The following is a 13,715-nucleotide window of genomic DNA, read 5'->3' on the forward strand; positions in this document are numbered from 1 at the left end:
GATTTTGTCAGAAAGAGTGAACTAGAATAAGGCCCTTAGTGCCTGATTCAGATGTGCATGCAGATCATGCACAGCTGTGATTGCTCACAGATTCACAGATAATATGCATGTGCCAGTACATTTTGACTGAATGGCCGTGGTCCAATCAAAACAGGGGGCAGAGCTTTGCAGGTGTCATGGGGTGGGGCTAAGCTCAGTGTCCCGACACTTTGAAACAACAAACAAAAGCAAAACATTTGTTTTTCTGTGCCATCGATGGAGGGAAACCATCTGGTTCTTCCCCATCAATGGCAAAAGTATTTGACATCGGCCATGAACCATCAATGATTTTGAATCATCGATGGTCGATGGCCATCCCTAATTCCATATGATCCCTATCATGCCCACATTTTTTTAAGCATTGCTCAAGTTTCCTTGTGGATCCGATCTCTCCATAATTTTCGCAACATCAGCTCCCAAAGCTTCCCCAGTCTGGTCAGAGTGTCCCTTGTAACTTTCCCAAGATATGGCCGCTGTGGCTACAGTGCTTACAAATAAATCATGGTGCATGATGAAACATGCCTATGTCACTTCCATGACATGTCCGTATGCTCATCACAGTCCCAAAACATGCCCCCGACACTCCTATAACACACTCATGTCATTCCCTCAACATGCCTATGGTACTGCCATTATGCCTCTATAACATGCCCATGATACCTCTCTTTTCTGCAAAGAATTTAGGTCTACCCAGAATTCCCATGGTTCGCAGAAGCCATTATGATGTCATACAGAAATGCATGCACATTACACGTGAGTAGTAAGGATTTCTTCTGTCACTGCATGCTCGGTTTATTAATCCTCGCTTTTAATGTCAATTCTCTCAACTGCGTCCACTCGTGAATCTGGCCTTTGGTTACAATATTCTAATGTGCAGAAATAGATTAATACACAGTAACTTGCACATGTACTATTAATGCTGTCAAGTGACATCTGCATAATTTCTCCATGCTACATCTGTTGCTCTCAATTAATACGGCATATGTGCTAATGTTGTGCACATGTACAGGCTACAATGGCTAATTACCATGTGATGGTATAAAGGCAGGGGTAAACAAAATGAAAACAAAAAATGAAAGCAGCGCTCTAATGAAATGAGTATATAGTGGGATTGTTTGTGAAATCAAATAAACAATTTATCAAAACAATTTAATGAAAAAATATATATATATATATATATATATATATATATATATATATGTGCAGTATATATATATACATATATATATATATATAATAAAGTTAAATTAATGTTTAAAGTGGTTGAGTAATATATGATCCCACTTGGGTATATTAATCAGTCACTTAGGAGAGGGCACCTCAAAGTACTTATTACTCCTCAATAGAATTTGGGGTCCTCATATGTTAGTTCGTGATGGTAGCAGGCATATAATAATTAGGAATGAATCTCACCGCTGAAGGATGGTAGAATCACATCTAGGCTTGGGTCCAGTTGTCCTCACTGGTGTACGGTTCCACTGCTGAATGGATCTGCCGCTAGAGGAATTTCTTTTAGGACCTTCAGAATAAAGCCATTGTGGATGTCCATTCTGTGGTGTAATAAAGGGCTGTATCTCATGCCTGTTGTTTTTGGAATTAAATGAAGTACTCCAAGAGGAGATCGCGCCTTTGTGTTAGCTCCTGTGCCCATCGGCGCGTTTCGCTGATTGATTTCAGCTTTTTCAAGGTTTACCTTGGTAAAGAATTTTCTTGCATAAAGGTAGGGGTAATTAGAAATAAAGAAAAAAGATAACTCTCTTTTTAGGGGCACTAACTTTTACTGTTAAAAATAATTTAACTTTTATTCATATATATTAAAAAGTAATACACTGTACAGCACCAATATAGCCTGGAAAACAAAAGATGAAGGGAAGAGAGGAAAAAGGAGGGGGAAGAAAGTAGAGAAAGTAGAGAAAAGGATCCCCGCGATCATATATTAATGGGGAAAGTGCACAGGTAATTGTTGCCTCAAGTGGGACCAATGCCTGACACTATGTGCAACCACGTGCACGTATGTACCAGTATCCTATTCGGTTGTGAATGTATTTCTATAATTACACAATGTGCATCAAGACAAAGGGATAACTATATGACATAAATAAAAGTGATGACTGTATCAGCCTTTGTATTCAATGAACACCACTTGTGATCCTTTGCAGAACCCCTTGGGTCATTGGTCAACTCAGCTGAAAATTAGTGAATATGTGACCATAAATAAACAATCAATCAAAACAAATAATGAATGGCGAAAATATAGTATTAAAGTGGTGTCAGCCACTTGAGGGAGACCCCAATATTAATTGTAGTATCCTTCTTGCATACATTATGTAGTGCACATTCAAAATAATAAAGGTAGGGGTGACAGGGAGGCAGTTGGGGATCGGGGAGGCATTGGGTGACATGGAGCCATGCACAATGTAGCACCTTTGGTGACCAGGCCGGTGTCCCTGATGGTGTCTGCGCTGCAGGTGATCATGCTTCGCCCACTGGATCCCAATATTCCGTGCACGACAGAAGCTGGAGGTGCAGGCCGCAGGCGGTTATTGTCAGGGGGTGTCGGTGGCAGTGGCGACTGGAGGTTGGCTGGAGTTGCAGGTGGCTGCGGTGACCGGGGGTTGGCTGGAGTTGTAGGTGGCGGAGGGTTGGCTAGAGTTGCAGGTGACAGTGGTGGACGGAGGGTTGGCTGGAGTTGCAGGTGTCAGCAGTGGCAGGAGGTTGGCTGGAGTTACAGGTGGCAGTGGTGGTGGAGGGTTGGCTGGCGTTGCAGGTGACAGCGGTGGACAGAGGGTTGGCTGGAGTTACAGGTGTCAGCAGTGGCAGGAGGTTGGCTGGAGTTACAGGTGGCAGTGGTGGTGGAGGGTTGGCTGGAGTTACAGGTGGCAGTGGTGGTGGAGGGTTGGCTGGAGTTACAGGTGGCAGCAGTGGCAGGAGGTTGGCTGGAGTTGCAGGTGGCAGTGGTGGGGGAGGGCTGGCTGGAGTTGCAGGTGACAGCGGTGGACGGAGGGTTGGCTGCAGTTGCAATCGGCAGCATTGGCAGGGGGCTGGCTGGAGTTGCAGATGGCAGAGGCAGCTGGGGTCTGGTTGCTGCTTACGGGTCGGGTGCTGAGGGCCTACCCACTGCCACTTATTCCAAGCCTCCTGATGTAAAAAAAAAAAGAGAGAGAGAGAGCTTATACACTTATTTACAGCTTTACATGTTATGGTTTGAAACACATTTAATGTGGCCTATTTTCCTAAGGGAAGGTATTATTTTTTTTATACCTCCTCTATAATTTATGCAGAAACGGGAAACTGTTTGCATACAAATTCACATTTAATGCTGTTTTGGCAACAATTCACTCTAAATTTAACATGCTGTTGAAATTGGCTGGTGACCCGCTGTTTTAGTCTACGGTAATGATCTGTGTCCTAAGAGAAAATATCCTGCCGATTATATGCAGATGAAATAATTACTCATGTGCCATTTGGCAGATTGCTTAATTAGTTTAGTGGAGGAGACACTTTCAAGACTAGTTAAGATGTTCCCAACCATCTGTTTTGTAAATGGAGTAAGAATTACAGTTACTTGTCTAAGATGACTTTCTAGCCAACCTTTTTTATACAGTATATATTAGTAGAGAGATAGTGCCCTGCGCCAGAAAGAGCTTTGATGCTCACCCGCATATCTTACATAGGGAAAGCAAGTGGCCTCACGGGTAAGTGATGCCACCATACAATAGTACCCCCCAATTCAAATTACGCCACACAGATATAGTACCGCTTATACACATTATGCCATAGTTGTACTGCCCCTCAAGCATTATGCCACACACAGTAGTAGTGCCCCTTACATGTTACACCACACAGCAGTAGTGGCCCTTGCACATTATGCCACACAGTAATAGCTCCCATTGCACATTATGTCATACAAAAGTAGTGCCCCTTACACATTATGCCACACAGTAGTAGTGCACCATGCACATTATGCCATACAGTCTTAGTAGTAGTAGTAGTAGTAGCAGTGCCTTACACATTAAACCCACAAAGTAGTAGTTTCCCTTGCTCATTATACCTCACTATAGTGGTAACCGGTTCTGCATTTGATCTCTGTGCAGCAGCATTAAATGCACCACACTAGTTATTGTCCTGACCATGATGGGGAGCTGGATTTCATACTACTGTATATGTTTGACCAGTGAAGTTGTTGCTTGTGGCAGCAAATGCAGAAGCATCCCAGATGGTGTACCTACATACTGAATAATGGATACTGTTTATAAAATAATAACCGTATCCTCATTAACCCCAGACTTTTCTTGGCGTCAGTGTAGACAAAAGATCTCCTACCAGGTGTGTAACTATAGAGGGTGCATAAGTGCATCTGCTATGGGGCCTGGCACCGCCCCCTCTAAAACATTTTGGGTGAAATTTACTAAGATGTGTATTCTACTTCACATGTGATGTTGCTATGGGCAACCAATCAGATTCTGTCTACTATCTTCTAGAGGGTGCTAAATAAATAAGTAGATTCTGATTGGTTACCCATAGCAACATCACATGTGAAGTAGAATACACATCTTAGTAAATTTCCCCCTTTCTCTCTTGTACACCTAAGGGACACTGTTTTACAAAGGCTGTGGGAGGGGGGCACAAAGTTATAGCTACGCCCCTGGTCTCCTACTTTTATACATGTTGTTATACATTTTGAGAGACATCATTGATAACTTGTGTTTTGGCACTGTGTAACATGGAACACTGGCAAATGCCTCCCTTATTGTGCATGAGACACACTTGCACACCGCACCCCCCCCCCCTTTGTGCACAAGACGCACTCGCTACCTAACCCCTAACCCTGTCCATCTCCCTGAATCAGACACAGACAGCGTTGCCGTACCCTGCCGCAAGAATTACTGAGACGCACAGGCATCTCAGTTGCAAATGCGTCTCAGGGAGATGGAGCGCCTCTCCGCCGGCGCCTGCATCGTATGTGATTTTTGCGTGCGATGCGATCACATGCGATGCGATTTTCCTATGTAATTTATTCACTGCTCTCTGGTCGCGGGCGGTGCTATGTGATCGCATCGCACGCAAGAATCGCATGCGATCGCATGCGATTTTATAGGGTGTGATGCCATTGACTTTACTATACACTTCTATGAGATGCAATGAGATTTAGGCACCCCGCCAGTATCCACGCCACCCCGAAGCGTGGCGAGCGGCGGCGGAACGCGTCCTCCCGACCTTTTCATACCCCCACTATCCACGTTGTGGAGCACGAATCGCGGTGAGCGCAGCGAGCCCCGCGAGGGTAAGCAGAATACATGTAACATATGCCGCGTCCCCTCGCGGGGCCCGGTGCGCTTGCCACGCTATATAAATTCGACTCCACACCGACGTGGATAGTGGGGGTATGAAAAGGTCGGGAGGACGCGTTCCGCTGCCACTCACCACGCTTCGGGGTGGCGTGGATACTGGGGTGGTGCCTAAATCTCATTGCATCTCATAGAAGTGTACTGTAAAGTCAATGGCATCGCACCCTATAAAAACACTTGAAAGTTTGGAGGCTAGCGGAGAGCCTTATTGTGCGTGGAAGGGCATTCCATAGGATGGGAGCAGTATGATGAAAGTCCTGTAATAGTGAATGGGAGCTAGTGATCCATGCAGAAGAGAGACGTGAGAGAAAGAGATCCGTGCAGAAGAGAGACGCAGATCTTGTGCAGAGCGGAGTGGCCGAGATGGGAGATATTTTGTGATAAGTAAGGAGATATATGGTGGTGCAGTATATGCCACCACCACCACTATATGCAAGTAGAAGTGTTTTATATTGAATACGGTAAGATACAGGCAACCAATGAAGGGACTGGCAGAGCGGATCAGCAGACGATGAGCGTCTTGCAAGGAAGACCAGCCTAGCAGCAGCATTTAAATTGGATTGCAGTGATGAGAGTCTGTTCTTGGGAAGACCAGTTAGGAGACTATTGCAATAATCAATGCGGGATATAATGAGTGCATGGATAAGAGATTTAGTAGTGTCTTGTGTGAGATACGGTCGTATTTTGGATATGTTTTTTTAGATGCATGTAACATGATTTGGAGACGGATTGAATGTGTGGAAGAAAGGACAGTTCAGAGTCGAGGATGACCCCTAAGCAATGAGCTTGTGGGGTAGGGTAGATTGTTGAGTTGTCAACAGCGATGGAGATATCAGGATGGTAACTGTTCTTAGAGAGCGAAAGCCTGACTGAAGTGGGTCTAAAAGGGTGTGAGAGTTCAGAAAGTTTGTAAGGCGAGAGTAGGCAAGTCTCTCGAGTAGCTTGGAGAGGCATAGGAGCTGAGAGATAGGACGATAGTTAGAGAGTGAGTTAGGGTCAGAATTGTGTTTTTTCAGAATGGGAGTAATCACTGCATGTTTGAGCAGAGAAGGGAAAGTACCAGTAGCAAGAGAGAGATTGTAGATTTTAGTTAAGGTTGGAATAAGCACAGGAGATACATTTTTAATGACTTGTGCAGGTATTGGATCAAGAGGAGAGGTAGTAGAGTAGGAGGATAAGAAGAGTGTGGATACTTCCTTTTCATTTGTGGGCTCAAATGAAGAGAAAGTGCCAGAGGGTTTAGGTGGGGAAGAAAGAGGGTTAGAGGTTGTGGAAGAGCATACCATTTCATCTTGGATGTTATCTATCTTGTCCTTAAAGTAGGAGGAAAGTTTCTGTGCACTGATGGTAGCCGGTGGGGGAGGAGGGGGAGGGTACAGAAGAGATTTAAATGTGTTAAAAAGTCGCTTAGGGTTGGTGGCATGAGAAGAGATGAGAGATTGGTAGTATGTTTGTTTGGCAGTGTCCAAAGCATTGCAGTAGTAGTGGTAGCTAGTCCTATATGTGAAGAAATTAGTCATATTACGAGATTTGCGCCACTGGCGTTCTACTTTACGTGACTGATTTCGTAGTTGTCTTGTTGTTTTGGAGTGCCACGGTTGGCATCTAAGCCTACGTGGAGTGTAATGGGTAGCTGGAGCCACTTCATCAAGGGCTGTTTCAAGAGTCTGGTAGAGGTGGGAAACAGCAGAGTCAGGAGAGGTAAATGTAGAAATTAGTGAGAGCTGTTGTTGCAGGGAGGTGGAAAGTTGTGGAAAATTAATAGCATTAGTATTTCTGCGGGTTAGAGTAGGCTTGCATGATTTCAGTGTCAGTAAACATGGGGTAATGGAGGAGAGCGAGAGGGTAATGAGATTATGATCAGAGAGAGGGAAGGGAGTGTTAGTAAAATCAGAGACTTGGCACAGCCTGGTGAAAACAAGGTCAAGGCAGTGGCCTTCCTCATGAGTAGAGGCGTCAGACCACTGGGAGAGGCCGAGAGACATAATCTTTTAACTCTCTTTGAGCACCGTATTTTAGGGGTATTCAGATCTGATCACTGTCGTCTGAATTTGCATATCAGGTGATTAACGATTACGCATCAAATCATGCATGTGCAAGGCCATACAGCGATAAAATCCAGCTTCTTTTTTTCCCCGCTAGCCTACGTAAGTTGATTAACAGGAAGTTGCCATTTGAGGGTGTCACCTGGTCATTTTCTGGGGCATGTCCGATCGTTTCTGGCATCTGCTTTGGCCCTGATTAGCCCGATTCGCACAGGAGGAGAAGGTTCTGGGTTACATACAGACTGGGAATATTATTAGATGGTGGGCTGTATATGGATTTGCAGCTACAGTAGCTGCTGATCGGCAGGGTGGGATTTCACTCTGGTGGGTGGCAATTATCTGACTGCAGGGCTCTGCAATTTATCAGAGCAGTGAACAGGTTTGAATAACCCCCATTATACAATGATTTCAGGGGCACTTTGGAACTACACAGCGCACTGATGCTTTACAGTTACACGTACTGTTATGTATTTTTGCCTATTTTCAACTGTAATGTTTGAGTCTGACATATTCTCTTTGTTGTATGTTCTTTCTATTTGCCTGTGAACAACCCGTATAAAGAGAATAACTGTATCACACCAACAAATAATATAATACATTTCAAAGACTTCCATGTATCCCAGTGGCATACCTCCCAACAGTCCCATTTTACAAGGGACCGTCCCGTTTTTTTGGGGACGGTCCCGCCCTCCGCCTAGGGGGATATTCAGCGTCTATTCAGCGATACAGTAAATTATACTTAACTGTCATGCTCAGGTTCAGTTATGTGGTTGGGAACATAGCTGTGGTTCTAATTGTCAGTACATATTATGATTGGCAGCCACCAGCACTGGTTTTGTCTGTCACTACAATGTCAGTAGCCAGAGGCGTAACTAGATATTAGTAGGCCCCATAGCAAAAGTTTGTAAGGGCCCCCTATTTAGCAACTGATGGTGATAAATGTATGTAAAACATATTACTTAGACAGTGAAGATGGGCCCCCGTCAGCTCTGGGCCCCATAGCAGCTGCACCCCCTGCACCTATGGTAGTTACGCCCTTGTCTGTAGCTTTATTGAAGAAAGCAGCAGCACATCGCTTCCTCGTAAGTACAGTAGAAAGGCAATTGGTACATAGCAGTTATTGAATGTCAGACCATGTAATAAAGCTATTATCTTATTGGTGGGACATTTGCTAAATCACATGACTGCCCATAGTCACTGGGCACTTCTCTATTTACTCATTTATCAATGAATATCCCTTTATTAAAAAAAAATGATGACTGTATTTTAAATATGTTTATTTTAGAGATGAGTATACGCTGTTTGTGCTGCTTGCTGTTATGGTGTGACTGTGAGTCATTCCCGGCTCCTGGCAGTAATGTATCAGTGCCCGCTGCTTATAGAATGCCGTTAGTTTGCAGGTTTGAGCACCGGAATGCTTCTATTGACTTGTGGGAGTGACTAACAAATGAGTCTACTGTAACTAATGTAATACCTTCAGTCCCATGTATCATCCTGCTGATGGTTCCAGATGGAGTTCACTGATGACTTGTATAATCTTAGAAATACAGCTGTGTTATTAGGAGGGTTGAGCGTGTATGGGTCATTGGGTCGACCACTGTAGGTCGACGGGGCCTTGGTCAACACCTAATGTCGACATGGTTGGAATGTGGACACCAGCATTAGGTCAACAATGGCAAGGTCGACATTCAAAAGGTGGGCATGAGGTTTCCAAGTTTTTTTGTCCTGAATGTCGACATAGTCGACATGGACCCATCAAAGTGTGCACTATTTTCTTCTCCCACCATGACGTAGTGTATGGTAGGGCATGAAATACTTCCTGTCGGCACATGTCAGCTCCAAAAAAGTGAAGAACTCATGTTGACCAAAAGACTGTTGATCTTTCCATTGTCAACCTAATACTTGTGTCAACCTTAGACATGTCGACCTATTTCAGGTATATATATGTCTAGTGTTCGTGAGTCTCCGAAACACTGCCATCTGCTGGCAGAGAGTGAAACTACATCCCTTTCCATTCTCACACATGCACAAACACAGAAGGTAGCAGACTAGCTTTAGAAGCTTTTGCTTTGAGCGGGCTTACTAGTAGTATAATAAAATTATTATATTGCAAATCCATGACCCAACTCTAGTTGTGCGACACAACAGATTGCATACCAATCCCTCCTCTTCTATACACACTGACAGTACTAAAAAAGTTGCTGTTTTATGGATGGCTATCCGTATTTTAGCCAGCGATGGCAACTATTGGTGGTATCATTGTGGGCTAACCTTGTGGGTGTCCCTGCTCTATCACTCTCCGGGAAGGGGGTACATTTTTCTATATCTGTAAAGACAAGCATAGCATCTAACAAGCTTTCCTTCAGTCACGTTCAGCGTTTGCATGAGGATCTTAATATATGAAGCACGGGATAAACAGGAAGTTGTGATGTCACCTGTTTACATGCTGGTTGCTTATCAAATGTTTTGATGCGTGCTGCTAATCATCTGTATTTCAGAAGATTCTGTTTTACCGTTTTGACATCACTGAGTGATATTGAAAGTTGGACTTGTTTTTGTGGTTGTGCTTATGAAAGAGTGCAGAGGTCACAAATACTCAGCTGCGGTTGATGTCATCTCTTCTGAGAGTCCGCAGCTGACCGTCAGGACCACAGTGCTTGTCATGTGATTAGCAATAACCAATCAACAGACATGAAGTCATTTCTGATAATATGCATCTGAGTCATAAGGCTAGAGATAATAAAAGACACGTTTTATATGCATTGTTGGTGAACTGATTGGGCTTATGTATCTTTTAAATAGTGAATAGTCATAGACTGGGTACAACTGCCGGCCTGTCTGGCGATTGGGAAAATGCATCCACACTTAAGGCCCGTACTCACTAGGCTATTGAAAGTAGCTCAGTTTTGCCATTTGAGCTGCTTTCAGCTCCAAAGCCGCCCAGTGCGTATGGCTGGGCGATGGACTGGGTGATCGCTGATGCACGATCCTCCATCATCGCCAGCGGGCACCGCTCATCTGCTGGTTTTTCCAGCAGACTGAACGGCTTTCCATAGTGTCCTGCTATGGTAAGCCGTTTACCCCCTGCGAAAATTGCTGGCCAGGGGTACAATTGCTCAGTGTGTATGAATTGATTGATTTTCAGGCCAACGATATTCACATCATCGCTGTCCATACACACCCACAAAGGCTTGCAGTAGGGATGGACATCGCATCGCAATGGTTCTCATTCTCTACCATTCTACCATTGATGGTTTTGTACTGATTGTAGTGTTTTTACCAATCAATAGTAGTATTCTTATGTTTGCCGCCATAGAATGGTAAACATTTGATGGTGTTGTGATGGTCCCGCCTCCAGTTCCAGCCCAAGTCAACTACGCTGTAGATGTTTGAGCAAGTACAAAAATGGCTTTTTTGGACATGCACACATCTAATTAATTATTTTTCTAGTGAATTTATTTGATGCGATGGTAAGAAAGATTTGATGGTGGATGCCCAGCCATTATTTGATGCTTGCAATATATTGCTCAGTGTGAACTAGCTTTATGTTCCTGCCTCCTTTCTGTTCCCTCCAACCCCTTCTATTACAGCAGCCAATCACAAGTGACAGTACTATATACAGTGAATTGAATGGATGCAGGTATCTCCACTAAAATTTATGTTCAAACTGCCATTCTTAAGGCCCCCATACACTAGTACAGGGATTCTCAAACTATTTTGCTCTGGGACCCCGTCAGACAATAAAAATGATTAAAAGACCCCAGCAAGTTACTACTGAATGGCCGCCACATGTGTGGTCAGTGAAGTGAAGTGACCGCTTTTGTGACAGGGAGGCAGTGGGCAATGGAGGGGGGGGGGGGGCGTGGGATGGAAAAGGGTGACGGGGATGGAAGAGGGAAGCAGTGGGTGTTTACTTCATGAGTTATACCCTGTCCCCCCTCCACAGACACATTAGTGTGATGGTCAGTAACACAGAGTCGTGACTCGTGACCCCATGCTGAGGTGGTGCGGGACCCACAGTTTGAGAACCGCTGCACTAGTACTATGTATGGTATGCGATCCTAGCTGCCGGCCTCCCTGGCGAGGAATTGACAAGGTATCTTATGCAAGGTTGCATGCGATACCTCGACTAATGTATGGGGGCCTTTACAGTGTCCCACCATAACCAGTGTCCTGACTTTCTGTAGCTAGTGTCCATGTAAATGAGGACACATGAAGGGGTATCTGTAGTAAGATGATGTACTGTGCTTACTGTCAGCTCATATACTGTATGTAGAGGGATTACCCAATCACAGGTCCCAGAGCCTTTCCAATGACAAACATTATAGTCAACTGGTGCGGCTAACATACAAGTGCATTTAGTGCCATCAGGAGCTGGCGGGGTGAGAATCCTGGATTTAATTATATAATAAAGATTGTCACCAGAAAAAGGGGTGAGAAATATCATAAAGTTTCACATCCTCATGTCAAATGTTTATATTAGGCCGCAAAGTAAGTATATATAGTACAAATTACGCCTGAGAGGAAATAGTGTGATTTTATGGTGAATTTGGGCAAAGCTGAAAAATAGACACAGTTGAAAGACTCTGTAAAACCTGGATCTGTCCAGTTTGGGGGTAGTGTAGCCACTGTATGTGCTGCGCACATTTGGGGACAATAAACGGACTGTTCTTGGTTTCGGTGAAAAGTATTTATAGATGTGCTGTCTTATCATGGGTTGCACTTGTGATGTCATGTGGTATAATGATGTCATTGTACTGCTGCCAAACTCCAGGCTGACATTTGCTAGCTAATAATGTACTCTGATGATGATGTAGGGAAGCACAATGAAAAGGAAAAATGGTGTCGGGGGACTGGAGAGCTTGATAAGAATTTAATGAATACGGAGGTGGCCCCTAAACTGGGTTCTTTTTCACCCCATACTTCCTAAACATCCGATATACTTAGATATGATGTTTCCCCCCACATCCCTGCAATATGCATTTAATAGAAATGTGCAGTAAATCTGTGCAGAAGACTCTGTCAAACCCACCCCTTGAAGGAGTTTTGCGGAAGTGGCAATTAAAATTGAATGCGCTTTCAGACCTTCCATTAAGAAGATTTGTGCTCCCTCTTATCCTTTGCTGATCACAGTTGGCAGCAGATATGAAGGGATTACTATGCATATACCATGTTTTGGCACCAAGCGGAATAAATGTATTAGTTTCGGCACAAATTATGGCAATGTATATATGTCTAGGTACGATAAATGGCTCCCGATATTTATCTTAGTACTAGATATAATTCAGTAATTCGCTTTCAGCTCCGCTATGCACCAAATAGTCCTCTGCACGCTAGTGCTGGTACCAGATATCACTCTGTATAACACTTGTGGCACCATAACTGAGGTGAGGCCTGACTCCACACTCCCATGTATTGGGAGGGAAGGTAATATACTGGTTACAGTGCTATAGTTAATGCCCCGCTCATCCTTACTGCATGCCATGTTTGAGCAAGTCTAGACAGTTCTGGCTGGGTCGCTGATGCCCTATTTACATATGAACCAGGTTTCTGCAAGTAGTTTGTTTAGTATGATTGAACACCAGGTAACTAACAACGGGATAACTGCTCAAATGAAGAAAAGAAACGTTTTACCCATGTCTGTAACAATTACTGATGATTAATGATCTATTTAATAAATTAAAAATCTTTTCTCTAGCATTGTAGATGCGGAGAACCATACTGTTGTCTTCTCTATATTTATGTGAAAAAAAGGTGGATATATCACCAGCACGTGACAGTGCACAATGGTTGATTAAAGATGTAGTTTATATTTGTGAAAGATGTTACTGGCATCAGTTATCTCTTCCCCCGAACAGTAATGTCTGTAAAGCCCAGGGCCTGATTCAGTGGTTACAGGCAGTTGTATACGCAGCTGAGATTTCAATCATTCAAGTACAATATGGTAATGACCTATGAGAAACTATGAGGGGCCGTTCAAGTGAAAATGAAAGCTCCCTGAATATGATGTATGATGAGCTGGATATGACGTATGGCGAGATGGATATGATGTATGGCGAGCTGAATATGACGTATGATGAGATGGATATGATGAGATGGATATGATGTATGGCGAGCTGAATATGACGTATGATGAGATGGATATGATGTATGATGAGATGGATATGATGTATGGCGAGCTGAATATGACGTATGATGGGATAGATATGACGTATGATGAGATGGATATGATGTATGATGAGATGGATATGACGTACAATGAGCTGGATATGATGTATGGCGA

The 13,715-nt window shown here is 43.8% G+C and overlaps 1 long non-coding RNA gene across 1 annotated transcript in view; it reads right to left on the reverse strand.

The window, feature by feature from the left end:
• Positions 1-1,382: 1,382 nt before the first annotated feature.
• The window catches only part of LOC146058726 (uncharacterized), a 195,632-nt gene continuing 183,299 nt past the window's right edge, over positions 1,383-13,715 (reverse strand). Inside the window, exon 3 of the long non-coding RNA XR_014469920.1 lies at positions 1,383-3,177. This is a non-coding gene — a long non-coding RNA (uncharacterized LOC146058726). The remainder of the gene's footprint in view (positions 3,178-13,715) is intronic.

Source organism: Crinia signifera, chromosome 2 (assembly GCF_055691185.1).
Source record: "Crinia signifera chromosome 2, ASM5569118v1, whole genome shotgun sequence".
Classification (NCBI taxonomy): domain Eukaryota; kingdom Metazoa; phylum Chordata; class Amphibia; order Anura; family Myobatrachidae; genus Crinia; species Crinia signifera.